The sequence below is a fragment of the Trachemys scripta genome, chromosome 1 (assembly GCF_013100865.1).
Source record: "Trachemys scripta elegans isolate TJP31775 chromosome 1, CAS_Tse_1.0, whole genome shotgun sequence".
NCBI classification, from domain to species: domain Eukaryota; kingdom Metazoa; phylum Chordata; order Testudines; family Emydidae; genus Trachemys; species Trachemys scripta.
The window spans coordinates 168,132,512-168,159,803 of NC_048298.1; positions in this window are offsets into that span (position 1 = coordinate 168,132,512).

The following is a 27,292-nucleotide window of genomic DNA, read 5'->3' on the forward strand; positions in this document are numbered from 1 at the left end:
AATTTCCTATATATTTCTAGCTAATTCAATACAAAGTGCCCGAAGAAACTCTATCATGCCAGAAGAATCACCACCCACTTTTTAGCTGCTAGTATTTTATACTGCAGAGAGCTTTTCATGTTAAGTTTTAGTTTTGGACTACTAACTACATCAATAGCATTTACGTTTTTCTTTCCATCAAAAACATTTTATTTTTCTTTGTAATTATTGCACTGCTTCCAAATGCATGATTCAGAATCTTAATTGCTATGCAGGACAAAGGCAGCCTCTGTGGTTGCTGGCCAAGGGAAGCTCTGCAGTCCTCCTTGACTGCGAATCCATAAAGCCTATTGTGAATGGGTATTTCCCTCTAAGTAGTGGCTACGCAGTATGGGGAATATGTGGCTTCCCCACAAGGTTGTCCTTCCTAGGTATAAAGTCATACTTCTCAGTGCACCCCCTAGTGTTCTAATGTCAGCTTTTGAAGTGTCTGCTTTTCTGTCCGACTACTAACCAAGCAGTCAGAAAATATTCCCAAGCTGACTGCTTCATTCTAGAACTTGGTCAGGAGAAATAAAATGTGACCCATAAAGTGACAAATATAATATCCCTCACCCTGAACAGAAAAGGAGGAGGAAAAAAACAGGAGACAATAGGTACCCTCTCTGCCCAGCACTATCCAGTGTGACTGGTGCAGAAGGCCCTCCCATCAAAATGACGGGATAAAAAGACAATCTCTAAAAAGTAGGTAGTTTGTTTTTTACGTGACCTATACATTGGTTCGGATTTGTCTTTATTTTCCCTCTTGGGGGCCACGTGGGGGTGTTAGGTCAGAGCTAGGGTATTAGGGGTTCCTGCACTCTACATGGGGGTAGAGGTTGAAGGGACACAATGAGGAGAAGCAACTGTGAATTTCAGGTTTTTCAACTCTCTTTTTATGCTGAGTTCTCTTACCCCTGAGTGACTCCCCAAAATGCCTGGTTTAGTTGTTTGGCCTTACACAGCAGACCAGTTATCCCAAATCGGTTATCCCAATTTTTGAGCAATTACCCTCAGCATCCTGTAGCTTATGTGACTGGGAAGAGCATGGATACCTTTGTCATACTGATTTCAGAGTAACAGCCGTGTTAGTCTGTATCCGCAAAAAGAAGAACAGGAGTACTTGTGGCACCTTAGAGACTAACAAATTTATTAGAGCATAAGCTTTCGTGGACTACAGCCCACTTCTTCGGATGCATATAGAATGGAACATATATTGAGGAGATATATATACACACATACAGAGAGCATAAACAGGTGGGAGTTGTCTTACCAACTCTGAGAGGCCAATTAATTAAGAGAAAAAAAAAACTTTTGAAGTGATAATCAAGCTAGCCCAGTACAGACAGTTTGATAATAAGTGTGAGAATACTTACAAGGGGAGATAGAGTCAATGTTTGTAATGGCTCAGCCATTCCCAGTCCTTATTCAAACCGGAATTGATAGTGTCTAGTTTGCATATCAATTCTAGCTCAGCAGTCTCTCTTTGGAGTCTGTTTTTGAAGTTTTTCTGTTGTAATATAGCCACCCGCAGATCTGTCACTGAATGACCAGACAGGTTAAAGTGTTCTCCCACTGGTTTTTGAGTATTTTGATTCCTGATGTCAGATTTGTGTCCATTAATTCTTTTGCGTAGAGACTGCCCAGTTTGGCCAATGTACATGGCAGAGGGGCATTGCTGGCACATGATGGCATATATCACATTGGTAGATGTGCAGGTGAACGAGCCCCTGATGGTATGGCTGATGTGATTAGGTCCTATGATGATGTCACTTGAATAGATATGTGGACAGAGTTGGCATCGGGGTTTGTTACAAGGATAGGTTCCTGGGTTAGTGGTTTTGTTCAGTGATGTGTGGTTGCTGGTGAGACTGCTGAGCTAGAATTGATATGCAAACTAGACACTATCAACTCCGGTTTGAATAAGGACTGGGAATGGCTGAGCCATTACAAACATTGACTCTATGCTTGTGGGTAGTGATCATGTCCCTTATCCAGATTTCAGTAAAAGACTAACCAAAATGGCTTCCAGAAGGAGATTGCAAAGTCAATTATCAATGCAATTGGATTTTGAAGAAAGGAAAACTTTATTTATGTAGCAAGCTCTCCCTCCCTATGATAATGAAACTCATGCACTACACTGAGAATTAGCCTATTGGGAGGTCTGTTCCTACTCCTACAGAATTCAATGCAAGTTTTATACCCACAACCTGAATTGACTGAAGCAGGAACAGAGAGAGTCTTTTTGTCTGCACTATCTATGCATAGTCCATCTGAAAATTCGTATTTGATACCACTCTGACTCATAAAGTATATTCCAAAGTAATCGTAAATATTTGTCAACTGACATTCTGTAAAGTAGCATCTCTTAAATGATGAGAGTAGAACATACCTTTTTACTGTTTAGCAATTAATGTGAGACCTGTGATTTGCATCCTTAGCAAAATCTTCCTCTGCCCTGCTCTCTTTCCACCCCTATGCCCCACACACGCACAGAACGTTTTGCTTAAGTGCTCCCAAATCTGAAGAGTCTCTTGGTTTTTCTCTCAGTATTCCCACATATTCCATTATCCCCATGGGAGTTACACAGCTGCATAGAAAAGAGAATATAAATCAAAGTAATATGGACACAGATGAATTTGGTTATTTTAAAGAGGGGACATGTTTTAACTTTCAAATATGTTTATGAAATGTGCAAGGGGAACTTCCTGGTGTTCCTGGCACGTTCATCCATTTAGCAGCAATTTTTCTGCTTATTGTTCTACGTGAAGTTTCTCTTAGGGTATGTCTACTACAATTAGACACCCACAGCTGACATGTGTCAGCTGACTTGGGCTCAGGCTAAGGGTCAGTGTCTATGTTTGGGCTTGAGCTGCAGCTTGAGCTCTGGGACCCTCCCCCTTGCAGGGTCATAGAGCCTAGGCTCTAGCTCAAGCCCAAATGTCTACACACAATTAAACAATCGCTGAGGCCCAGCCCCTTACCCTGAATCAGCAGGTGTGGGCCTGATGCAGATATTTAATTGCAGTGTAGGTATACCAATAGTTGTAGAAAAAGGTGTTCGTTTTTTTTTTTTTTTTTTAATGTCAGTTCCGCTAAAGTGTATATGAAGAAAACTCCTGACGTTCACCAAAGGTGTAAACAAATAGGATTGTTCTAATAACTTTGTACAGGTATTTGCAGGACATCGTATAATTTACAACTTATGTTTGATCACAGTCCTTATAATTAGAAACACTCTATCTGTTTAACATTGCTAGTGTTTTGGAGCAAAAGATTTTCTGTATCAATTAATCTAGTAATATCCCTCAGCAAGCTAGAATTGTTGAAGAAGATGGAAATTGGCTGATGAATGTATTGGTCACTTCAGAGGCATGTTCAAATCTATCTTTTAGCTGTCCTAATGAATATGGAAGCCTGCCCAGTGTGTGATTGGATTTTAATGACTACAAGGTCAGGGACTTTGCAAGGTATGAATCTGCTTGCAAGGTCACTAGTAGCAAACAGTGCATGGATCTGAAAATAAACAAGGAGCTGTCAGGAATATTAGCTTTTTGTAGAGAAACCCATGGGATGAAAAGGTTAACAGGTGATTGCATTGTAACTTGTTTTGAAACTCAAAATGAGCTCTAAAGTTACATGTATTATCCTTCATTATATATTTCATGAGAAAGAGTGGTAATTTAAAATGCAGGCAATGTTTGATTATAATAGTACCCTAGCTTATCAAAGCTTGCATTTACCACCATATAAATGGGTCCACTGAATCAACGTATGCTCCAAACAGGGACCTCTTTGCAGAAACAGGTTAAATCACCTAGCCTAAACTGCTTGTATCTCCCTTCAACAGATAACCCAACCTAGTAATTACTCACAAAAATTCAGGTCATGTGTTCGGCAGTGCTAACCTAAATTAATTTGCTGTTCAATGGAGATTGTTCAGTTTGTAGGAGACATAATAGGAAATGAGTTTGCAAATATTACACTTTATAAATGGCTGTCGGAAGGTATTTGATTTACTATAGAACAGTAAACAAACTGCTTGTACATGAGAAAAACAAAAGAAGGAGAATTTGCAAAGGAGAGAAGATGAGGGAGATAGTAAGAACTGAGAAATGGCTGTTAATGGTAACAAATCCTTACCCAGACTTTTGTTAGGCTTTTGGGCCCAGGGCAGGTTCAGGCAATGTTATCAAACTTGGAGTTGCAGGGAGGCTGATGAGCTATTGGGACCTTGCCCAATCAGGGACAAGCTGAAATGCCAGTGGAGCATTTACTGCAGAGCTGTGTGTTGTAAGAGTGGCTACTTGTTGACTGAGAGCTCTGCAAGGAAAACATGAGCTACTTGATGAATTAGGATGTGACTCTACTAGGGCTGAAGAGCCAGGGGAAATATCACAGGTTCTTCCGGTCTTTTCATTAAATCCTGGCCCTACTGAAGTCAGTGGGGGTTTTGCTGTTTTGTCCACTGAGGCCAGAATTTAACCTCTTCTGTTTAACAGGAAACCTACATCTATTCTTCCCCTTGCTCCAGAAAGGCACCTGTTTCTGGACACATTCCTCAGTGCTGCCATCCCTTCCCAGTTAGGCACAAATGTTAAGGAGAAAGTCACATTCTTCATCTTGGCCTTGCCACTGTGGAACCAATTGAATAATTGCTTGGGGTGCTTCAGCTTTACATGAATTATTTATGGTTGGGCTATATGAAAGGGAGAGAGAGAGACCTGTTCTACTCATAGACTGATAGGGCAAGATATATGAAAGTAGAGAGTACTGGACTTGATATAATTCCCAATAGCAGAAAATGGACAAAATTAGCTAACCTCAACCCAATGTTTGTTTAATCATCAGTTGGATGTTGCACTTAAAGCAGGGACTCAGTTTCTTTGATATGTATGAAAAATATGTTGTATTCTCCACAAAACTAACATGCTCATTTAATCTTTGACTATTGAATGATATAAAATAATCCTTCCACTATTATAGGAAAGGATTAGGGATGAAATCTTGGTCCTGTTAAAGTTAATGGCAAAAATCCACTGCCTTCAAGTAAAACAGGATTTCACCCTGGGTCTGTATAGATGCATTATTTTACAGGTTATATTCCTATTTGAGACATTTTGGTTGCTGCTGTGTCACTATTGCACTGATTCCTCTCTTCTTGTTCTGTCAAATGGTGGGTGTATTGCCATTAAATAGCTCAAATACTGAGTTCCTGCTCTGTACTAATTAGTCATTAGAAAAAGTGATGGGATCAAATATACTTTTATTTGCAAGAATCTTTTTTTTTTCCTGGTGATCAGTGCTTGAAACCTAAATAATTGTAGCTTAAATGTTGTCTTCATTAGGAACACTAAAACATATTGTCTCTGGTGGTTCTTCCTTTTCAGCTTCTTATTTACAGTGTTTTGAAGAGAAGTAGTGAGTTGGACATAATGGGCTGCTGAAGCCATAAAAGGTAATAAAGTCTGCTAATAGCACAAATGTCAGCTTGGGTTATGCTACTTCTAATGCAGTCATCATTGTGGCTGACTTTTTAGGCTTAAAATTTTATATTGACAAACATTTAATAGCAAATATCTGCATAATCTGTAACACCTAAGTGATCTGAACTGAATAAATGACCTACAATTTTGTTACCAGATGCTACAGAGCACCTGAAGGCATGGCTATATGATAATGTCAAAAGGCTTTTCTATGGAATAATTTTGATAGGATAATCTGTGTTTGGTAGAGTCATTGTTCTAAGTGGTTGGTTTCAAACAATGCCACATGTCAGTGTCAGTCTACATACGAGCTCTTCTGTCTTTCCATTTTGCTGTTACTGTGGGTTTGTGAGGTTCCTGAGTATAAGCAAATTTGACAGCATCTACTGTCCTGACTCACAGGTTCTACTTTTGATCCTCCTATTCCCCTACACAGACACAGGAAATCCAATAAATCTGATCTCCATCTTCCTTTCTGTTTTCTTCTGTCCCCGCTGCTTACTTCCCCAGTACTACATTTCTTCACACCTTCCTCAATATACCCATCACTATGGCTTTCACTTTCACTTTCCCTAAATAGAAATGGGTCTAAACTGCAAATGTTTTTTGAACTCACCACAGACTGCCTATGAATTCTGGTTGAGATAAAATAGCTCCCAGACCTGAACCACTCTTTATTCTTGTTCTGAAAAGCAAAAACATGATAGAGATTTGGGACTGTCAAAACATTGTGTCCTTGGCCAATCTTCAATTTTAACTAGTCCGGTGTTAGATGTATACCAGTGTTAGTGAATAAACCATGATTCTTAGTATTTCCATAATTCTTTGGTTCATGCACAAAGGATGGTTGAGTTTTATACACCAAGTGTTTTGTATCTATAATTGTTGTGTTTTTTTTTTTTATCCAATTTGGCTACTATCTTCATGTCTGGCCATTTTGGAGTTAGAAATACTCTTTCAAGTATGAAACAGAACTGGAATTGTCTTCCCATCAGGAGTTATACTGGGCTATATCCCATTGCTGCTATTGGTATTGATCTGTAACTCAGAAAAGCAAGGAATATATCTGCCTGCTATAGAATTTTCTTGGATACTTTTTATCTATGATTCTAGGGACATTGAACTTAGATTGAGTTTTAATGTGTGATGGAATATATATAATATTTTTACCTGTGGAGAACATATCAGATGTCCCAAAAGGGATCACTTGTGATTAATGAGGGATGCTTATTATTGAAAATGTCTTCCATGAGCGATGAGATAATGATCTATTGAAAATGTTTTTAGCTCATTAGAAATTACTTGTTGACACAGATGTTTTCTATAATAAGGACTTGATAACAGATATATTTAGCTTATTGATTAGCTTTCTTGAAATACCTGAAAAGGAATTCCATGTGTAGATCCTAGACACATTATAAAGAGCAGAGTTTCTGGGAGTTGGTTAGGAGTGAATCAAGGACAAGTGCAGAGTCCTGCATTTAGGACAGAAGAATCCCATGCAGCTGGGGACTGACTGGCTAAGCAGCAGCTCTGCAGAAAAGGACCTGGGAATTACAGTGGATGAGAAGCTGGATATGAGTCAGCAGTGTGCCCTTGTTGTCAAGAAGGCTAACGGCATATTGGGCTGCATTAGTAGGAGCATTGCCAGCAGATTGAGGGAAGTGATTATCCCCCTTTATTCAACACTGGTGAGGCAACATCTGGAGTATTACATCCAGTTTTGTGCCCCCTCCCACTACTGAAAGGATGTGGACAAATTGGAGAGAGTCCAGCAGAGAGCAACAGAAATGATCGGGGTGCTGGGGCACATGACTTATGAGGAGAGGCTGAGGGAAGTGGGTTTGTTTAGTCTGCATAAGAAAGAGTGAGGGGGGATTTGATAGCAGCCTTCAACTATCTGAAGGGAGGTTCCAAAGAGGATGGTGCTCAGCTGTTCTGTGTGGTGGCAGGTAATAGAACAAGGAGCAATGGTCTCAAGTTGCAGTGGGGGACGTCTAGGTTGGATATTAGGAAACACTATTGCACTAGGAGGTGAAGCACTGGAATGGGTTACCTAGGATGGTGGTGGAATCTCGATCTTTAGAGGTTTTTAAGGCCCGGCTTGACAAAGCCCTGATTGGAATGATTTAATTGGTGTTGCTCCTGCTTTGAGTTGGGCTAGATGACCTTCTGAAGTCTCTTCCCACCCTAATCTTCTATAATGCAAAGTCTCTAGGTAGACTATACATATTAAACCATTCTGTATTGTGCTGTGTATTAATCTTGACTAATAATCTTTGATTAATAAATTCCATGTTCTATTTGATCTCTTATTAAGAACAGAACAACCAAACCCCAACACTAGTACATCCATTCTCATAGGTAAGTGTGTTTGAGAGGAATGTTAGTATCAAAAACAATGAGTAGTGGAATCATAACTCTATGTAACAATTTAAAGTTGTCTGTTTTTTTTTCTTTCTTTTAGAGAAATATAGTCCAAGTGACATGCAACCCACGTTTTTATTCTATTCTTTTACATTTTGATTGCTATCGTAAAAAGAAAATGGGAGTTCTAAATTTGTCCTACCGCTTCTTTACTGAAGTGGTCATCATTTATCACTGGCTCTTAAATGGTAGCTAACTTTACTGTGGAATATATATATATTAATAAATATCCGTAGTGTCTAGAACAACAGCAATCCTAATTACAGTATGTTTTCACTTCTAGATGGTATCTACTTTTTTCCCTCCAAATTGCACATAATTACTGTTGTTATGTTTCAGTGGGAAATGGACATATCCTTGGAGATGAGGCAAGATCCTGACTTCAATGGAACTCAGTCCTGACTCTAAAGATTCAATTGCAGGATTCGGCGTTAGTTAGAACTGCAGGCAAGAGAGATGGCTTGGAAAACAACTACAACAAAACACTGGCTGCTTTTTATAACTTTTCTTTCTGTATTAATAGAGACTTTACTCTGAAAACATATTGTTTCATTTTCTAGAAACATGACAAGTAATTGTTTTGAAAAGCATAATCAATGAGGAGAATAAAATAAAGATAGCAAATGCCAGAAACCATTTTACAATGGATAATTAGCAAGGGGGGTACTACCACAATGAGAGAAAATCCTGCTTACTTGAGTATTAAATATTTTTGGGAATGGCAAGGAATTAAGTCTTGTTCCTCACAAATTCCACAGAGTGAAGATAGGACACCAACAACTTCCTCCATCAGCGATGGCCCATTAAATATCTATTCTCCTGTGAGGCATAGAGTATGACAGGAGAAACTGGAGGAGCAGTCAGGTTGGGTGGAATATTCATTCCTTCAGTGACTCAGGATGACTTTGGAACCTATTGGAAACCAGAAGGATTCTTTAAACCTACTGAACTGTGAAAACACAAGATGTGGTAGGATAATCGTTGAAACAATCCTGGGATAGAGCTGTGGGGAGGCAGTAAATAAAGTAATATGTGTTGCTAATAAACTATGTAACTGGAAAGGTTAACAAACAAAATGAAACATCTGTAAGATGAGCATGAGATTGGAAGAACTGGATCATAAATGGTGGACCATAGTGGCTAAGGAACTTGGGCATAGGTTTATAGATAGTGTGTGGTGGAAAAATGGCTTGGATAAACAATAATAATGTTGCCTCTTTGCATCACAGGTTAGCCAATATTCAGGGCCTTACACATTGTTGTTGTTGTTTTTTTCAGTTAGGAGAATGGATGATACGCATCAGATATATTCTTTGGTACAATCCTGATTATTTACAAAAAAAGTACACAAAGTCTTGTTTCCCTCAACATAGTAGACACAACAGCAGGCAGTTGCTTTACTCACAATTTCCAAGTCTGCCTCTCCAGTCAGTTCTGTGCCCCAAGGAGCAGTGTCTCTGTTCCCCCTCAGGCCACACTCAGAACTGCTTCTCCAGTGTCTGCTGACATCCTCCCCACTTTTCTCCTTGGAAAACACACAGAGTTTATAAAAAAAATGCCTCCTGAAATGCAGAACCACTCTGCCCATACAGTTCACCATCTGATCAGGCCTTGTCTTGCAGCCTAAACCCTTGGGTTGTGGCTTTTAGTATTTCCAGCTATCCCACCACACAAAGGGCTTAATTGCTCCTTGCATTTAGCCTGAAAGAAATGTACTAAGCATACCCATCAGCTTTCCCCAGGTCTGTGATGTCTACAGATCAAAGACCTATTTGATGACTGCATTTTACAACTTGCAGCACAACAACAATAATAATAAAGCAATAAACACCTATATGTGCCTTGTTCATGTCTTGTCTTTCTGTTATTGTGTATTTATCTGTTTAAATTTTAAGCTCCTCAGGATAGGTACTGTGTCATTCTATGTGTTTTGTATTGATCCTAGCACAAGGGATCAATTTTTAATTGGTGTTTTTTGACAACTTCTGGAACATCAATTTTAAATACTAATGAGAGAATAGTCAATCCTGGGAGCCAAATATCTTGAAAGAAAAGGCATGCTTTCATTACTGGGGAAGAATGGTTTTCTAAGTATATAACCAGAAACCCCCACCCACCCCCCTCTCCCCAAGACTTCCACTGGAAATAGATAACTGTCCTGGGGGACATTATGTTTGCCTTTCTACTCTGGTTTTCCAGCCAATGTTTCTGTCTTTAGTAAGGCAAAAGGGGAAAACAGTACAGCTTTGATTTTTTTAAGGGGTGTGAAGGTACTGTGCTCACTTCCTGTAACTCTATATTCCATCCACTGTATGAGAAATGGGGAGGTTTTATCATCACTCTGGGGGTACATCTACACTACAGGGGGGAGTCGATTTAAGATATGCAAATTCAGCTACGTGAATAGCGTAGCTGAATTCGACGTATCACAGCCGACTTACCCCGCTGTGAGGACGGCGGCAAAATCGACTTCTGCGGCTTTCTGTCGACGGCGCTTACTCCCACCTCCGCTGGTGGAGTAAGAGCGCCGATTCGGGGATCGATTGTCGCGTCCCGACGGGACGCAATAAATCGATCCCCGCGAGGTCGATTTCTACCCGCCGATTCAGGCGGGTAGTGTAGACTTAGCCTCAGTAACATTGATGTGTTTTTGAGGTAAGTATTAAGCCCCCTTTCATTTCTCTCTGAATAGGGAATAAAAATATTACTTTTTGACTTTTTCTAAGTAGCAAGACAATGTAACATTATTTTTGAATTAAGAAATGCAGATCTTTCAGATATCCAGCAAATGAGGAAACAGCAACATTGTATAAAGAAATCGGTTGAGGTTTAGTGACCACGGTACTGGATGAGGACACAGGAGAAGTGGGATCTAACTCGGGTCCTGCCAAACATTCCTACATGGTGTTAGGTAAGTCACTTATACCAGAATCTTATTTTATATTTCTCATTTTAAGGGTTTAGAACTTGCTATGCCTGAAGCTTACTATTTAGAAATGCTGACCACTCCCAAGTTCAGCTGAAAGCAATGGGAACTGCAGATGCTTATCTGGTCTGAAAATTCAGGCATCTGGCATCTCACCTTGGCACCCAAAATTAGTGGATGCTCTTGTAAATGTTGTCCTTAATCTCTCTCTACCTCAGTTCCCCATCTGGAAAATGAGGTTAACAATATTTCCTTACTTGTGAAGATAAATTAATTGTTTGTGAGGCAATCGGATAGTACAGTGAATACATTAGAAAAGCCATAGGGAGAAAAAATATTCTGTACTTAGTGCAAGGTTTGGGTGATGTGCACCGCAGTACATAAGGAATGGGGCCACACACTGAATGGGGAAATTAAATGTATGAAACAGCTGCCTTGTTTCTTGAGCATCATCCATCTTTTCAATGAACAAGGCATAGGAACTGTAATAAATATAGGAGCATGTAAATAAATACATGCAAGGGGTTAGGAATAAATTGCATGGGCAACCTAAATTCTCGCAGTTCTTAATTTCTCAGTGTTTGACTTTGCAAATTAATAATTTTTAAATGAAATACTGGGCAAATACATTTGTGAGCATAATTTCAAAATCCAATTATTGATTTGAATCCAACATATTTATATCTCTTTTTGTTAATTTTCTGTTAGCATATGACAGATGTTTCTGCATTAACATTTATAGACCAGCTATGACACACACAAAAGCCATATTCACAGACAAGCAAGGGTATTCATTGTTTACTACTTGTCACTCATTATTCACTATGTGTTCCTAATTATTGCCTTAGTCAAAAGTTTTATTTATCCAATCAGAGTACAGAAATAACAACATGTGACATCAACCAACATTTTCAAACTTTATATTTAAGGCACTTATATAGCCCTCATTATTATATGAGAACCTCACAATCTTTAACATATTTCTCCTCACAACACCTCTGTGAAATAGGGAAGTGCTGTTATCCCCATGTTATAGATGGGGAATCTGAGGCACAGACAAAGTAACTTGACCAAAGTCACACAGAAAGTTGTGGCAGTTTAGGGAACTGAACCAGGGTCTCCGGCGATGCCCCTAGCCATTGGATCAGTCATGGTGCTTAAAGTAAATGACATCATTTGTAGAGGTGCTCAGCACCCATAATTATTAAAATCAATGGAAGCTTCAGGGACTCTGCACCTCATAAAATCAGAACATATATTGAGAGTTGAACTGTAGGCACCCATATTTGAAGGCTAGGTAACCAAATGATTTGCACTCTATTTGCAGTGATCTAGGGGCCGCAATTTGTTCAGACAAAAGTTTTGATGAACAATAAAAATAATAAATATGTTTGCGAAAATCTTTACTGGTTAGTGGGTAGTGTAAATTCCCTAAATATGTTTTTCTTAATGACTATTTTGCTTGGTTCTAATATACCTGTTCTTTGAACATAGTGGGTGATGTAACTGCGTCTGTCCAAATTCAAGTGAACTTTGCAGCACATAACTGAACTTGCAATTAGATTTATTAAGCCTGTATTAATCAGTGTGAAATTGGTTTTGGTGTTTTCGATCTCCCTGATGCTTGTCCTTTATCTTGTTAGTGTCAGGCCTCATTGCTTCTGTAGTGTGTGGTTTTAAAATGATGTGGGTGTTAATGAATCCAAATGTTATGAACCTGTTTCAGAAGAAAAAGTGAGATCCACTCCCAGGTGTGACAACTCGGGGGAAAGAATATGCTACAAGAATGAGGAGAAGTAGAGAGGAAAGAGAGTTTCTCTCCCTTCCCCCTCTTCCTTATCCCACATATCAGCCTTATTTAATGCTCAGAGAACACCAAGCAAAGAGGTCGGCTACTGTAACCACATATGTTCAACAGTGTCTGTCAGGCATCTTAGTGAGGCCTCCCGCACAGTCTCTCCCCACACAGTATATACTGCAGTGTAGGGTCATCACTGTTGGTCCTTGATCCCTGGGGGACTGCAGGACTTGTTGCTTCCACCTGGAGAAAGTGGAATCAAAGAGCTTGATTCTCCCAGGTATAGTGACTTAAGCCTATGTGAACTTAATGTAAAGGGATTCCACCCACAACATGAGGCAAAAAGACACCAGTGAGGTGAATTTCTACTTATCCAAACCTTTTTGTAGACAGCGTTACCTTGGTTTGGAGACTGCTGCAAACTGGGCATGGCTGGGACAAAGGGAGTGCAGTTTTGTAAACCCTCACAGCACTGCTTTGCAATCTCTGCATCTAATTAGATTGTCTTGAGCATTGTCTTGAGCAACCTGTGTAGCTTATAATAGTCACAGTTGTCTAAATCAATGGAGCTGCAACAGTTTACACCCACTAAGCATCTGACCCTATACATTTATTTTCCTAATCTTATCAGTGTTTATCCTTATAACTCCTATTCTAAGTAATACATACACCATAAAAACTTCCTTAATACTGCTTTTTAGAAAGGAAAATAATTTAAAATATATACTAGATATACGTACTTTTCTACCTGAAAATAGATTTATCTATTCTGCATTATTGAATACATGCAGAGTATATTTTAAACCTAGGATCTTGACATCCTCTCCATAAAAATGAATAAATTTCTATTAAATCTTCCTAGGTATTTTATTATCAGCAATGAGATATGAAAGTTCATTTTAATATTCAGGTATACTATTACAACTGAAACTTCATACAGCCCTCTGTGTTACTCCTAGCTAAAGTGTTTTCTTTGTGAATTCTTTTCCTACTTTATTTTAGAAACAGAGTTCTAAATAAACCTAGTGTCACAAATGAAACATTTCATTTTCAATCATTTGAAAATAAATTTCCAAATCTTTCTGAGGGTTTTTCTGTAGTGTTTACCAGCTGGAAGCCTACTAGAGGAAACAACATATTTTTTTAAAGTATTTTCCTGGCTAATTTTTTTAAATGGCCTTCACATATTTTTAAATATTATGTGTCTGCACATCTGGACACACTAGTCTCAGAGTCCAGTTCTGAGCATGAAAATACGTTTTGGTGGTTCAAAACTGGGATTTTTGCTTTCAGAAATATATAAATATGCAAATGCCATATGTGAGCAAATATGAATTTGTCACTCAGGGTTGTACCCTAAAACTAGTAGGCTCAAATTTTGAGGCGGCTTTTGAAAATTTAGCCCTTTATGTCGCAATTAAATTTTTCACCTTTTCAGAACATATTGATTTTTGAAATTATAGCACTTAATATTTACTTAAAAATTGGTATGAAACTAATTGAAAAATGTGTGGGTTGGTTACTGACAACATAGGCTGACCACATCACAAAAAATACCAGTTGGTGTTCTTTCTTACAGCCATGTTGGTTTTAGAAATTATGTTCTATAAATAATGAGGGACATCTAATTAATTCTATATCGAACTTTGTGGAAATCTGTTACTTTTGTAGCAGAAATACAGCAGAGTTATTCTGTTTGGAAATAAAAATGTAGAAAGTCTTTTTTATCTAAAACTCACCATACAGGCCAAGAAATGCCATCTGGATATGTTCTTGCTTGTCTGGTGGTACCCACTAGCTTTCAATATGCTGTGAACCAAGACGTCTGTGATAGGATGTTTCTGGAAAATAAAAAGAAAGGTAGTGATCAACATCATCCATCAGTTGGTATTTGGTTCCCAAGTTTGACTCGATGTGGATAAGGGTGACCACTTGAGTCCTGTGCTGGGTGGAGCAAATGGAATCCATTATCAGCTCTTCAAAGAATTAGATTTAATGCCCATTCTAATTTCTATCTCATGAAAATATACGAGCTTCTTAGAAATAACCCAGGAGAACCTTGGAATCACCAAGAGGATCTTGAAAACAGGATCCAAGGATTTTTATCCTTGGTCTGGTGGAGAGTGTTGAATGCAAGAGACATAAAAGAAATTTTTAAAAGTGAACTGTAGATGCTTTAGATCTAAATTTTAGTAACAAATCTATCAGGATGGACAGAGTTTCAGGACTATAAGAATAGAACCTCCTTGGTAAGGATGACACATTGATAAAATCACACCTAAAAGAAACAGCTTATGTGTACGAAAAGGAAGAGGTGAGACATTCTGTCTAAAACTAAAAGATTGTCTTTTAGTGTGATGGGGTGCCCACCCCACACAGGTGTGAAAGGAGTAATCATGCCCTTCCTGAGAGTGGAGCAGTGGAAGGGAGTCCTCCAAACAGCATTGAGAGGCTGTGTAGGGTGCAGCCAATCAGAAAAGAGCTACAGGGAGCAACCAATCTGGGCTCAGTAGGCCCCTATAAGAGGAGCTGCAGGGTAGAACAGGGTCAGTTGCTGCCGGGAGCTCAAGGAGTGAGGACCTTGTAGGCTGCAGGAAGTGTAGCACCTTGGCAGAGTCTGGGGGAGCAAGTTATTGGCAGAGTCTGTGGGAGCAAGAGAGAGCTCCTGGCTAGCTCATGGGACTTGCTAGCTCAATGCCATGAGGTAAGGGCAAAGAAGGTGCTGGGGCCATCAGGAAGTGACCCAGGGAATCAAAGCAGTTTAGAGTTTAGTTAAACAGATGCAGTAGGAAGCTGCTATCTACAGGGTCTCTGCATCCAGAGTAGTGGGCTGGCCTGGGTCATCCCCCCTCCCATTCACCACTGGGGAAGTGGTTTGACTACTGAACAATGGTACTCACCCCCAGAAGGGAGAGAAACAGATGGTGACCTGGCCAGAGGACCGAATCAGGAAGAGGATGCTGAGGTTCCTGGAGTGACATGGGTCAGCAGGCAGAGATGACTACTAGAAAGGCGCCACTGGAAGAGGCCACACCGACTGGCAGAGATAATCACCAGGACAGTCAGCAGAAGGTGTCACTGTGGTGAGTGAACCCTGTCACAGGCTGATTAAAATTTTTCTGTTGACACTTCTTTTTTCCAATGGGAAATTGGGTTTTTGATTACCTTTTTTTTGAGGGTGGGTGGGTGAAAAATGTCTGCTTCCACAGAAAATGGTATTTCCTTAAACTTTTAATTTGAAAACTTTCTTCCAAAAAGTCAAAATTTCCCAAGGGGGCAGAACATTTGGGGGCATTTTCCAGGTAACTCTTCCTATTTTGTATGCCTCAGAGATTTCTCTGAAATTAAATTTCACTGATGTTGGAAGCTGAATATTTTTTTTTCCATCTAAACTGAGGCCATTTCTCCAAATAAAATCTCTTTCCAAGACGAAAATCTCAGAATGGCTGAGACAAAATTAGACATCTGTGACGTAAGCTTGAGTTAAAAACCTTAGGCAAAGAATACTGATATCTGAAGGTCCTGCGTGTAGTTGTTACAGGATTAGTAGGTTGAAACTTCATACTTCCATAAATTCAGTCAGTTACAGAAAAAGCTTCAGTATCATGACTGCATAATACTTATCTCTCATATTTTCTTTCTGGTCCACTTGGAAGAATTCATGTAATCTCAAGAACTCTATTGTCACACCTTTCTTGTGTGTTCCTTACTTCTGTTTTGATTGCATAAAACTGGAGACATTCCTAAACAGTGGAGAGTTCTGATTCTCACTCCTCTCAGAGCTTTACTTGGGGCCTTTGTAAAACACTTTCTGGGAGAGCTCCACAAGCTAGAAGTTAAAAAGTACTGGCTAACCCTTCCAAATAATGATGAAGGGTATATGTACACTGCAACATAAGCCAGTGCTTGAGCTCCGTCTCCAGCCTAACATCCCTGCATCTACACTGTAATTGTGCTAGCCCAGGCTTCGGACTTTGACCAGGTTCTGGGCACTGTGCCCAGCATGGAGCCAACTGGGCTTCATAATGACCAGTCAGCCAAGAGGGTGTTCTGTTGGCTCCTGAATCCATAATAGGGACTGATGGTGGTCAGCAGCAGCTTCCCAGTGAGGAGCATGAAGTGACTCTTTTAATGAAACCAGTCCCAGACCAGGCTGTGTTTCAGGATCAACAGCAAATTCTTGGTCTCTATTTGGAAGAGCTCTTTGCTTTCCCACTGACCCCCACCCCCAGGAACAGCCCACTGCCATGCCTGCAGCAAACCCCTTGGAGACAGAAGCCTCCCCAGAGTGTATGACTCAATTTAACAGTCTATTATTATAGTAATGGGGGAGATTTCTGCTCTAAGAAGCAATGCAAACATAAATCCCAGCTACCGGTGCTTGGCAACTAATGGCAGATTTTATCACAGTGCCTTGGTGTGTCTCTCCCCCCCCCCGCCCCCCGCCTCTCCCCTCCCACTATGTGGAGTTTAAAATGGTGACTTGGAATTTTAAAACTCATTAACAGCTGTAAAGGTTACTTTAACTAAGTCAAAGATGTTTGCTAGGGTCATTCTTGTTTTCCTTTCAGTAATGAGAAATTTGCCACTGTGTAATCATTCCCCTTGGGCCTATGGATCTGCTCTAAACAGTGAACTGAGTGTGGGTGTTTGGGAAACAGTTAGTCCATTTCAGTTAGAGGTTATCCAGGCCGTCTGTGTGTTACAAAATCATTTCTCCAAAGTAGGAGAGGGGTGCAAGTCTTTTTCCAGAACTGTGCTGGATGGAGGAAAGCTGCAGATTTCAGAGTGTTTGGGTGAAGTAATAACAGGGTAAAAGCCGTGTGTGAGCTAATGCACTATCATGTTAATTCCCTTATAGATTCTGACCCAATTCTGGCTGCCAATTGTTGCAGACGTTTCCTCAGGCAGGAATGCCAGCTAGTCAGTAACACTGCGGTATAGCTGAACTAGCCCACTCCACTCACAAATGTGCTGTTTGGTCATTATATGTTTGAATACTTCAGCTGCATACGCTGCAGGTTTCCCTTCAGCAGCTTGGAATAAATCTCCCTCTGCCAGTATGGCACCACGAGAACAAATATGTATTCCAAAGTATGAAAGTCCCAAAATGACAGAGAAAAGCCTTATTGCAGAAATGGCACTATACACACCTGCCCTCTCTCCCATGGCAATTAGTTATGATTTTTTTATGAAACAAAAAAAGTTATAATTTAAACTTGCCATTGTCTCTGAACTTCCTTAGCTGTGATTAACAAGGCTGAGTCCAGAGACAGTATAAGGACTGAAGCATCCCCTTCACAATCTATGCTATTTCACTTCAGAAATGTCACATTTGATGTCCTTGAGATTCCACCAAAATTAATTCTGTGCTACTCCACTCAGCTAATTTAGACAATAACCTTCTGTTTCCTGTCCTATTTCAGGATCCTCAGCGTATACTGCCCGCTGTTCTTCGGGAACCCTTTCCTTGGCCCAACGCACCTTCCCAGGCTTTTCCCAAAAGAAGCATTTCAGTGATGAAGCTATGGTCAATGTTCTTGAGAGGGCAGACCAGCAGGTCCAGTAACAGAAGTAGATAGACAAAAGACTGGAACAACAGGCAGGAGGAAAGGCTGAGGTGCTTCACCCAGGTGGAGGACAGGGTTTCAGCAAGGGAGCAGGTACTTGCAAAGCAGTTCCATGGACAGGAACCATGGTTAAGGGAGTAGGACGGAGTTCAAAAGAAAGAACTGTTTCAGCAACTCCAGTCCATAATGGCTGCAAGAGTAGCATCTCCTGCTGCTCCTCAACACCACCAGTAGCTTGGACAACTCCATGTTTGGGCAGCCCATACATTCAAGACTCATGAGTGGCTGTGCAGGGCAACTAAACCCCATGCAGCCTTCCTTCTTCAACCCCTCTCTGTGGAAACCTCCATTCCCCTCTCCTTCCACCAAGTGAGAGGGAAATGTGTAAAGAAGGAAAAGGAGAATGTGAAGCCAAAGGATATGTAGTGGTGGGGGATTGTGTGTGGCATTAACTATTTCCTTGTGTGTGTGGTTTTGTAATGGCACCTGGCCAGCCCAACACTGTGTGAGTGCTTTACTATTTTAAGATACGTTTACAAATAAAGCATGTTATATCTTCAGGAAAGCTTATTGTTATCACTGTGTCACATCATACAATCATTATTTGAGGTAATACAATAAAAACACTGGCACCCAAATGGCTCTGTTATCTCCAATGTGATTTCAATTCACACAATCGCACATTCAACAACTATTTTATACCTGCTGAAGCTGTAATTAAACCTTTTGCCAGGGCCTCTGAAATCAGGTTACAAGCCAAGGCAAAAGGGGTAATGTGGGGTCCCCCAGAATAACAGTGGGGACAGTAACACTATTTATGTCAATGTCATTTGGTAAGAATAGTGTCCCAACCTGTCCATGGAAGTTGACTCCTGAGTGGTGAAAAACTCTGGCATCATGAACTTTTCCTTTACAACCCACATTAACATTCATAAATCTTCCTCTTTGGTCCACTAGTGCCTGCATAGCAATGGAGTAGTACCCTTTCTGGTTTATGTACTTGTGTGCTCCTTGAGGAGGGCAAACTATGGACACGTGAGTTCCATCAACAGCCCTGCCATAGTCAGGGAACCCTGCTCTCTCAAAGCCAGTAATTACCTCAGGAATATCTTTAATGCCTGCCATTTTGGGGTAAACCATATGCCTGATTGTCTCAGTTACCTCTATCACCACTTTAACCAGAGTCGAATTTCCAACTGCAACCAGATTGGCAATGGACCTGTAGCAGTCTAGGGTAGCTAGCTTCCAGATTATTATAGCAACACATTTCTGGACCGGCAAGTGTGACATCAGTTGTGTCTATTTATGCTGGAGGGTCAGGGCAAGCTGCTCTCAAAGCTCCAGAAATGTGGTTTCTTCATTTGAAAGTACTGGATTCACTGCTGAGCATCCGAAGTCTGCATGACAGTGTGGTCCCATCAGTCTATGATTGTAACCCTGTGTCAGAAGCAGTAATCTATGTCAGGGGCCTCAGGGGCTATGCCGTTTACTGGCATACTGGCAGCATCTGCCAGTGAGTGTCTGCGATGGCGAGGGCGGCGGTGGTACTCCTCTACCTGCAGCTCCAGCAGGAAATCCGTCAGGTACAGAAAAAGCTGCTGAAATATCCACCAGTGCCTTGTGGATGCTCTGCCCATTTTCTGAAACAGTAGTGAAAGGACCAGCAGGAGAAGTTTGTCAGAAGGTGCCGCCTCCATGTTGCTGGCTCTGGTAGCTGGGAGTGCACAGACCAAAATGAGTGGTCAGCGCGCTGTGTTGGTGGGCTGTTCAAACTTCCTGTAACATACATGGTGGGCAGTAAAGTTTTCCCACAGTGCACCACTGTCTTAGGGCTGGAGCAGCCACATTGGGGGGCACTAAGGACTCTGGGCTATGATTATTTTGACTTGGATGTATGCGCTGCAGTGTAGACACCAGAGCTCCTGGTTCGAACGTGGGTTAGAAAAGTCTTAATGTAGGGGTTAGAAACCTATGTAGAGCTCAAGATTAGGTTTTCCTAACATGGGTCAGCTGACTTGATTTCCACTAACCCTGGGCTTAATTACAGTGTAGATGTACCCTGAGAGACTTAAGATGTTCCTAAGCCACACTGTTAGGGTGGAGTTAGGGAAGGCCTAGCAGATCTCAATTTTAAACAAAATGCTGAGCACTTTTGGAAAGGGGTGCATCAGGAGTCCTTAATGCAAGAGCCCTTATTCCTTGGACAAGAAAAAAAGGAAGAGAAAGGAGGTGGCTGAATGAAAGCATTTCTGTGTAGAAAAGTTAAGGAAACAGCAGGTAGAGTTCATCTTTCAGGTAACAGCTTAGGATTCCAACAAACTACTGTGTAAGTGCTGGAGAAGGTGAAGTTGAAATATGAGGGAGTCAATAATGATAATAAAAAATGCTGCCAGTATTTTTATATAGTTGTGGGTAAATGTTCTGTGTTGGTACATTTCATTAGAGAGCATGTCAACTTATATTATTTTGTCTTTGCTGCTTTAATAAATAGCTTTGTTTAAAACCAACTCCCATGATGTGTATGGTGGGAAGAAGGAATGCATCTCTTTGCTCCTGACAAAGGGAGTGAGTGCTTTTCTTGTTGATAGGCAGTTGCATATAGGGAATTGAAGCAGCAAAATATTAACTTACAAAAATTGAGACAAACAAATATGCTTTCTGATAAAGAAGGAAGAGTCAATTTTCACATGTTCCAGGATTCTTTACAGCTGTGAGTTTGTTCCTTAGGCTTCTTAAATTCTCAGCTTCTTCATAGTAGTAAATGGTACACTCCCATTGATTAAAATGTGTATGTAATTGAATTTGACTATAAAGTGCATATTTCTATAACTAATGTTTTCATTGAATCAGACAGAGCTATAGTAAGGGATTTTCATTCCTAATATACCTATAGTAATTATCCATGTTCTACTAATAGTTATTTAGTGTTTAATTAAAATGTACGCAGGGGATATAAAGCCGATAAGGATAAAATAGCATGACAACCCCCAAAAGTAGCAATAAAGTTTAAGCATAAAAATGCCAACTATTGGTTTCTGTATATTTATTGCCAGCATCTGGTAGCAAGCCTGGGGAAAATGGGGTGGTAGGTGTTTCTGAAGTAATACCCTCCCTTACTACAAGTTGGTTGGTCAATACCTGAATTATTAACTCAACAAATCAACCAGAATAAGGTATATTTACAGCCTGATGTTCTGTGATATTAAGTGTACCATATTTGTTAAGATTCACTGTGGGTGGGGAGAGAGCTGAGGATGTGGGAGTAGTGCAGGCAGCTAGAAAGGACAGGCATCAATTCAGATATATGTCTAATAAATTAACACAGATATATCTTTGCAAACGAGCTTGTAGATGTGCTATATTCAAAGGCACACTATTAGATTTGAAGAAGCTTAAATTCATTAATCTCTGTGAATTTCTTACACTTGTCTGACATGGTTCCAAATGCTTACTCTGATGTAACATATTAAGTGAGGATAATAATCTATTTGAATTTATGAGGTGTGCTCTCATTGCAATATGTGTGACTTTGCACACACAACTCTGAATGCTAACGAGTTAAACATGTAAATTCTTGTGCACTGTGATGAATGAATGGCAACTTTTTTCTTAACAAATAATTATATATGTGGTTCACTTTGGATCAATTAAATCATAGTAGGTGACATTTTTTCAAAATTCCTGGAAATGGTTTTGTAGTTTTTCCTGCAGAACTGATTCATTTTCATTGTGGGGAGTGCAGGGGAAGATCTGGGTCCAAAACCCTCTCAAATGGAAAACCATTTCATATTACTGATTCATAATTCTGATTCAATTTCACACTTAAATACTATGGGTATAATTTTCCACTCTAGCTGGGCCAGGCTTGGTGTATGAACTGAAGTGGTACGGGAAGGGTGACTTTAAGCCAACTTTATACCTCTGGTATTCTGGCCCAAGCTGCCAAAGAAGCTAGAGAGACAATGTGGGTGAGGTAATATCTTTTATTGGACCAACTTTGCAGGTGAGAGAGACAAGCTTTCAAACTTACACAGAGCTCTTTGTAAGTTTGAAAACTTGTCTCTCTCACCAGCAACATTGGTCCAATGAAAGATATTAAATCACCCACATTGTCTCTCTCATATCCTGGGATCTACATAGCTACACCAACACTGCATACAAAAATAAATTAGAGCACTTGAATGCTTCTTTAAATGATGCTTAATTGCAATCGACACCTTGGGCCATTCCATAGACAAAAATCAACCAGATTGCAGTGAGCTCTGGTCATGCCCCTCCATTCCCTGACACAGCTCACACTCTGGGAGCTGTGATGTCTGTGTATGGCCATTCCATCAGCTCTGTGCTATCCAGAGAAACTTTATATGCTGGAGATGGTTCCTGGTACATTCCATTAGGTATCTAGGCACTTTACACTGCCAGATTATCATAAACCAGATGGACAGCGATGGAGAATTTGACCAGTATCTTTAGTTCAAATCTTAAAATAATTTTGTGGGACTTTGTACTGTGCGTACTGATTTGATTTAATAAGGACTTAATTTTAGTATAGTATCCTCTTTAATATGGCTAAATAAAGCACTATATAATGCAGTGGTATTTACAGAGGAGCCAGAGCTGGAACTAGGTGCCCAATCTCTTCCACATCCTCTGCACTTTGGTTGTTTAACTGAAATGAGTCATAAGAGTCAACTCCTGGTTTTTCAGAACCAAAACCCAACTCGCAATCTGAAGCATGGATAACCAAAACCCAGCCTCTCCTCAGCCCATCTCCTGTAGCATTACAATACCTACTCTAATGATCTGGCTAAACAAATAGTTTCACAGAATAATTGAATACAGTTACTGATGATGCTTTTATAGGGATCCCGCAGTGAAGCATCATATAATATCATTTCTGGTATCTCCACTTTTTTTCCCTTTGAATAAAATATAGTTACTGCAGGATTTTGTCAGATTTCACTCTAAATTCTGTGTGCACCCAATATGTTGGTCTTAATGCAACATTTTAAAGAAGGAGGCACAGAAAGTAAAATTAAAAGTCCAGTGTCTGTTCTCACAAAGAAAATTGCAATTTTTTAATACAAAAGGTTTGGTTGTCATGTTTTCTTTGCAGAATATTAGAAGTGACTGTTTGAAAAGGAGAGAATTTATAGTAGAATGAATGAAAAAAAGGTTGAAGGCATCTGTTCAATTTGTGTTTGTATTGTCCCACGCTTGATAATGTTAAAAACAAAGATAATTTTTTCCCCCTGGTTTGCCGTCAAACAGAAAGAACTACCATTACTTTTTAATTCCCTGTTTGTTTCTTTGTAATCAAAAGCCAATGTTTAGATCAAGAGATCCAACGTTTCCATCCTGATGCACAAAGTTCTACAAAGCCAACATTTTGCTGAGGAGTAATTTGTGAAAATGGCCTTAGGCATTGCTTCTTTTTCTCATGCTTAAGGAGCAAAGAAAATCTCTTACTGTGTCAGTGCTACCGGAGTCATGACTGTTTGGCAGCTATTTAATTTTAAACTGCCTTAGTTTAGTGCCCTTTATACAGATGTCCAAGCAACTGTGGTTATACTGTAACACTTACATATGTCCGTGCTGGCTATTCTCTCTTCATTTTTAATTTTAAACATAAACGCTATTCTGAGTTGTCAGACTTTTTTTCTACCTCCAGCCAAGCAGCCCTTCTCCAAAGCCCCCAACAACTCAGCACCATCCCTAGCCACTTGCTCCACTCCTGCCCACCGACATCCACCGAGTTTGATCTGCAACCCACAGTACATTAGAAATTGCCCTGGGGCCCAAATGCCACAAGAATTATGGGATATGGAATGTTGCAGGATATTTTGTTGCCATTTTTAAGAATGAACTGCTTCTAATCCTTCTACTCAAAGGACTCCTTAATCAGGATCAGCCATTTCTTCTGTCCATATGGAGGGTTTCAGATTGGCTGGAAAGTATCACAGCCCTTTCTAGATTTGGGGAATGAGGGATGGAGCTTGATCCCAAAACTCACCTCTCTTTTGTGTGATCATATTGAATTGCCACTTGAAAGCCCCAGGTTCATCCAGTGCTTTCTCTATGCCATGAAATGGTGCTAGTCCCAGGAAGATGCATATTTTTTTTCTAGAAGGACAACTTGTTTAACTGAAAGGTTTGGTCTGTTTCAGAAGCAGGGCTGGCTCTGGCTTTTTGGCCGCCCCAAGCAAAAAAAAAAAAAAGAAAACGGAACGGCCAGAACGGCAAAGCAAAAAAAACCCAAAAACCTGTGGCGTGGCCGGAGCGCAGGTGCAGGGGGACCAGCCAGGGCTACAGCAAGGGCACTGCCACGCGGTCCCTCCCGCTGCGCCGCCGCCTGCCGCGAGGGCTCCGTTCCGGTCAGCGGAGAGGGAAGGAAGAGGACTGCCCTGGAGCAGAACAAGAACAAAAAAAACTAAACAAACAAAAAAAGCGGCCGTGCCGCCCTAGGATTGGGCAGAATGCCGCCTCCAACAATCTGCCGCCCCAAGCACCAGCTTGCTCAGCTGGTGCCTGGAGCTGGCCCTGCTCAGAAGTAATTTACAAGAAAAGAAAACGAATTCCCAGCATCTAGTTATAGAACTTATCTGTGTTCTGTGATCAAATTTATAAACAAAATAACTTCTGGCACTAGCTCATTTACCCTCCTGTGTTAACTGCAAGCTTCTTGGCATACAACATAAGTAATAATAATACAAAAAGTTCTAGATACCACTGTGGTGTGCAAAGTATAAGAAACTAGACAGAAAGAGTATTGCAAATTCTTGCCATTTAATTATATCAGACAATAGTTGATGTTTTCTTTGAAGCCCAGCTCCTGCAACTATGTGAATATATGAGAATTTGAGCTTTCAGTTAAATTTCTGTTCTTCATGGTTGTGCACAAAAGCTGGAAATTGTGACCCAAGTTCATCCTGAAGGGTCAAACCAGAAGCCAAAATATATTAAAAAACAAAAACAAAAAACCCTCCTGATATTTAAGCCAATTTGATTATTTTTTCAGGGACCTGATTTGTGATTTTTTTGAAAGCATGAGATTGGCAATAGTGTACATAGAAGCGGTACATATCTAAATATCTTAATTACCATTTACATGTTACAAACTGTGACAAAATAGTACAGCTGGGAAAGGGTTAAGAGTTCCTGCCTATCACATGGTTGGATGGGGTTTACAAGGAAGAGGAAGGTGGGCTTCATGGAATCCAGCCTGATGGGAAAAATGACAGAAATGCCCCAGAAGACTGGGAGATGGCCCAGGTTCTTTTCCTTTCTTTTTTCTTTTTTTGTCACAGAACATTTTGGGATGCAGCCCCTGAACTCTGACAAGAAAAGGATACGACTGAAGGGACAATTAGCTCGTGGGTTGTAGCTCATCTCAGTGGACAATGGAGATAGTCGTCTCCTCAGGGAGACTCATGGCCTAGTTGGGGAAACCAGAAGGTCCATAAGGGGGCACTGCTGCAGCCACACCACTACAATCATACTATCTTAGGTCAGCTCAAGTTTTTGATCACTCCTATCAGTAGTTCAAGTGAAACAGTATTTCCAGTTAAACTGGCCAGTAGGTTCTGGCCTCTTTGCACTGGTCCAGAGTGAGATAAAGCAGCCAGATCACACCAGTGAATCTGGTGATGAATGTTAACATTTACAAAATTAATGTTGATACTTAACTTAAAATTATTAGAAATATCATGTGCTAAACATTCTCTGTTTCTTGTTTAATATTAATTTACAAAAAAATTTATTTAAAAACCCTAAAACTCTCAGACTCGGCGCGGGCGAGCGATGTGCTGGCCGTGGCTTCTTGCCGCCCCCATTGGCCCGGGATGGCGAACCGCGGCCAGTGGGGGCCACGATCGGCCGAACCTGCCGCGTCAGCAGGTAAATAAACTGGCCCGGCCCGCCAGGGTGTTTACCCTGGCAAGCCGCGTGCCAAACGTTGCCGACCCCTGTCCTAAACTATATCCATTCTCCTAAACTCATCCATTCTTTCATGTTAGATGAAAATGAAATGACATGAAAACAGCTGCTGTTGTGAGTGTTCCTCCATTCGTGATAGTAGGAAATCTCACAAGGCTGGTTGATCTCACAGAGATTTCCTACACTGAGCTTATGAGGATTTGACATTATTGAGTCTAAACCCAAACCCTGATTTCACTTTAAATTCAAAGTTTGGATCTAGTTGTACCATGGTATGTTCTTCCATTTTAAATTAAAATAAATAAATCTAATAAAAATATATTGTTAAGGAAAATGGCCCAAACTGTAGCAATATTCCTGGAACTTGGAGGGAGGACCACAGGTTGCAGGAGGGAAGAGTTGGGAGGAGGCAAGTGGGACTTGGTCTGTATGTCCTTGGCTGGAATGCTAGCTGCAGTACAGCGGCATATCTGTAAATAGTTCTTCCTAAAAAGCCTATTTAGTTTTAGAAGTATGGAATCCTATCATATTGTAACCAATATGTGGTACATGAAACACAAACTACATCCTGCACTCTAAATGTGGCCTGACTGATGCAGGGTAAAATAATAACTGAGTGTTCTTGAACTTCTGTCATATGCTCTATGCAAGCTTACATCCCTTCTTTACTGCTACTGCATAGTGGAGTGGAAATGTATGTATGTATTGTATATAGATAGGGACCTCCTATTTAGGTGGACATGGGAGGTGCCATATTGTTACATAAGAGGATGATTTTTATAATAAAGCAAGATACTGTCTTACATGACAATGTATTGTTATGCAACTTGGAGAGGAAAAAAAAACAACTTTCAAATATGTCTGTGACCTGGTAATGAATTGGGTAGAAAAAGCTGACCCGATTTTCCATCAGATAATTGGCAACCTTAGATACCATAAGCCTATTTATAGTCTATATACCATTGAACAGCTAGCGGGACTGCCTAACAGTTCTTTATTCAAATTCTAATTCAAGTACATAATATAGCACCCTTTGTTAGTGGTAGAGGCAAATATTATGCCTAGGTCACTACCCTAGGAACCAAGCTGATAACCTTCAAAGGGAGTTCCTTTTACAACAGGTGACCCCTCT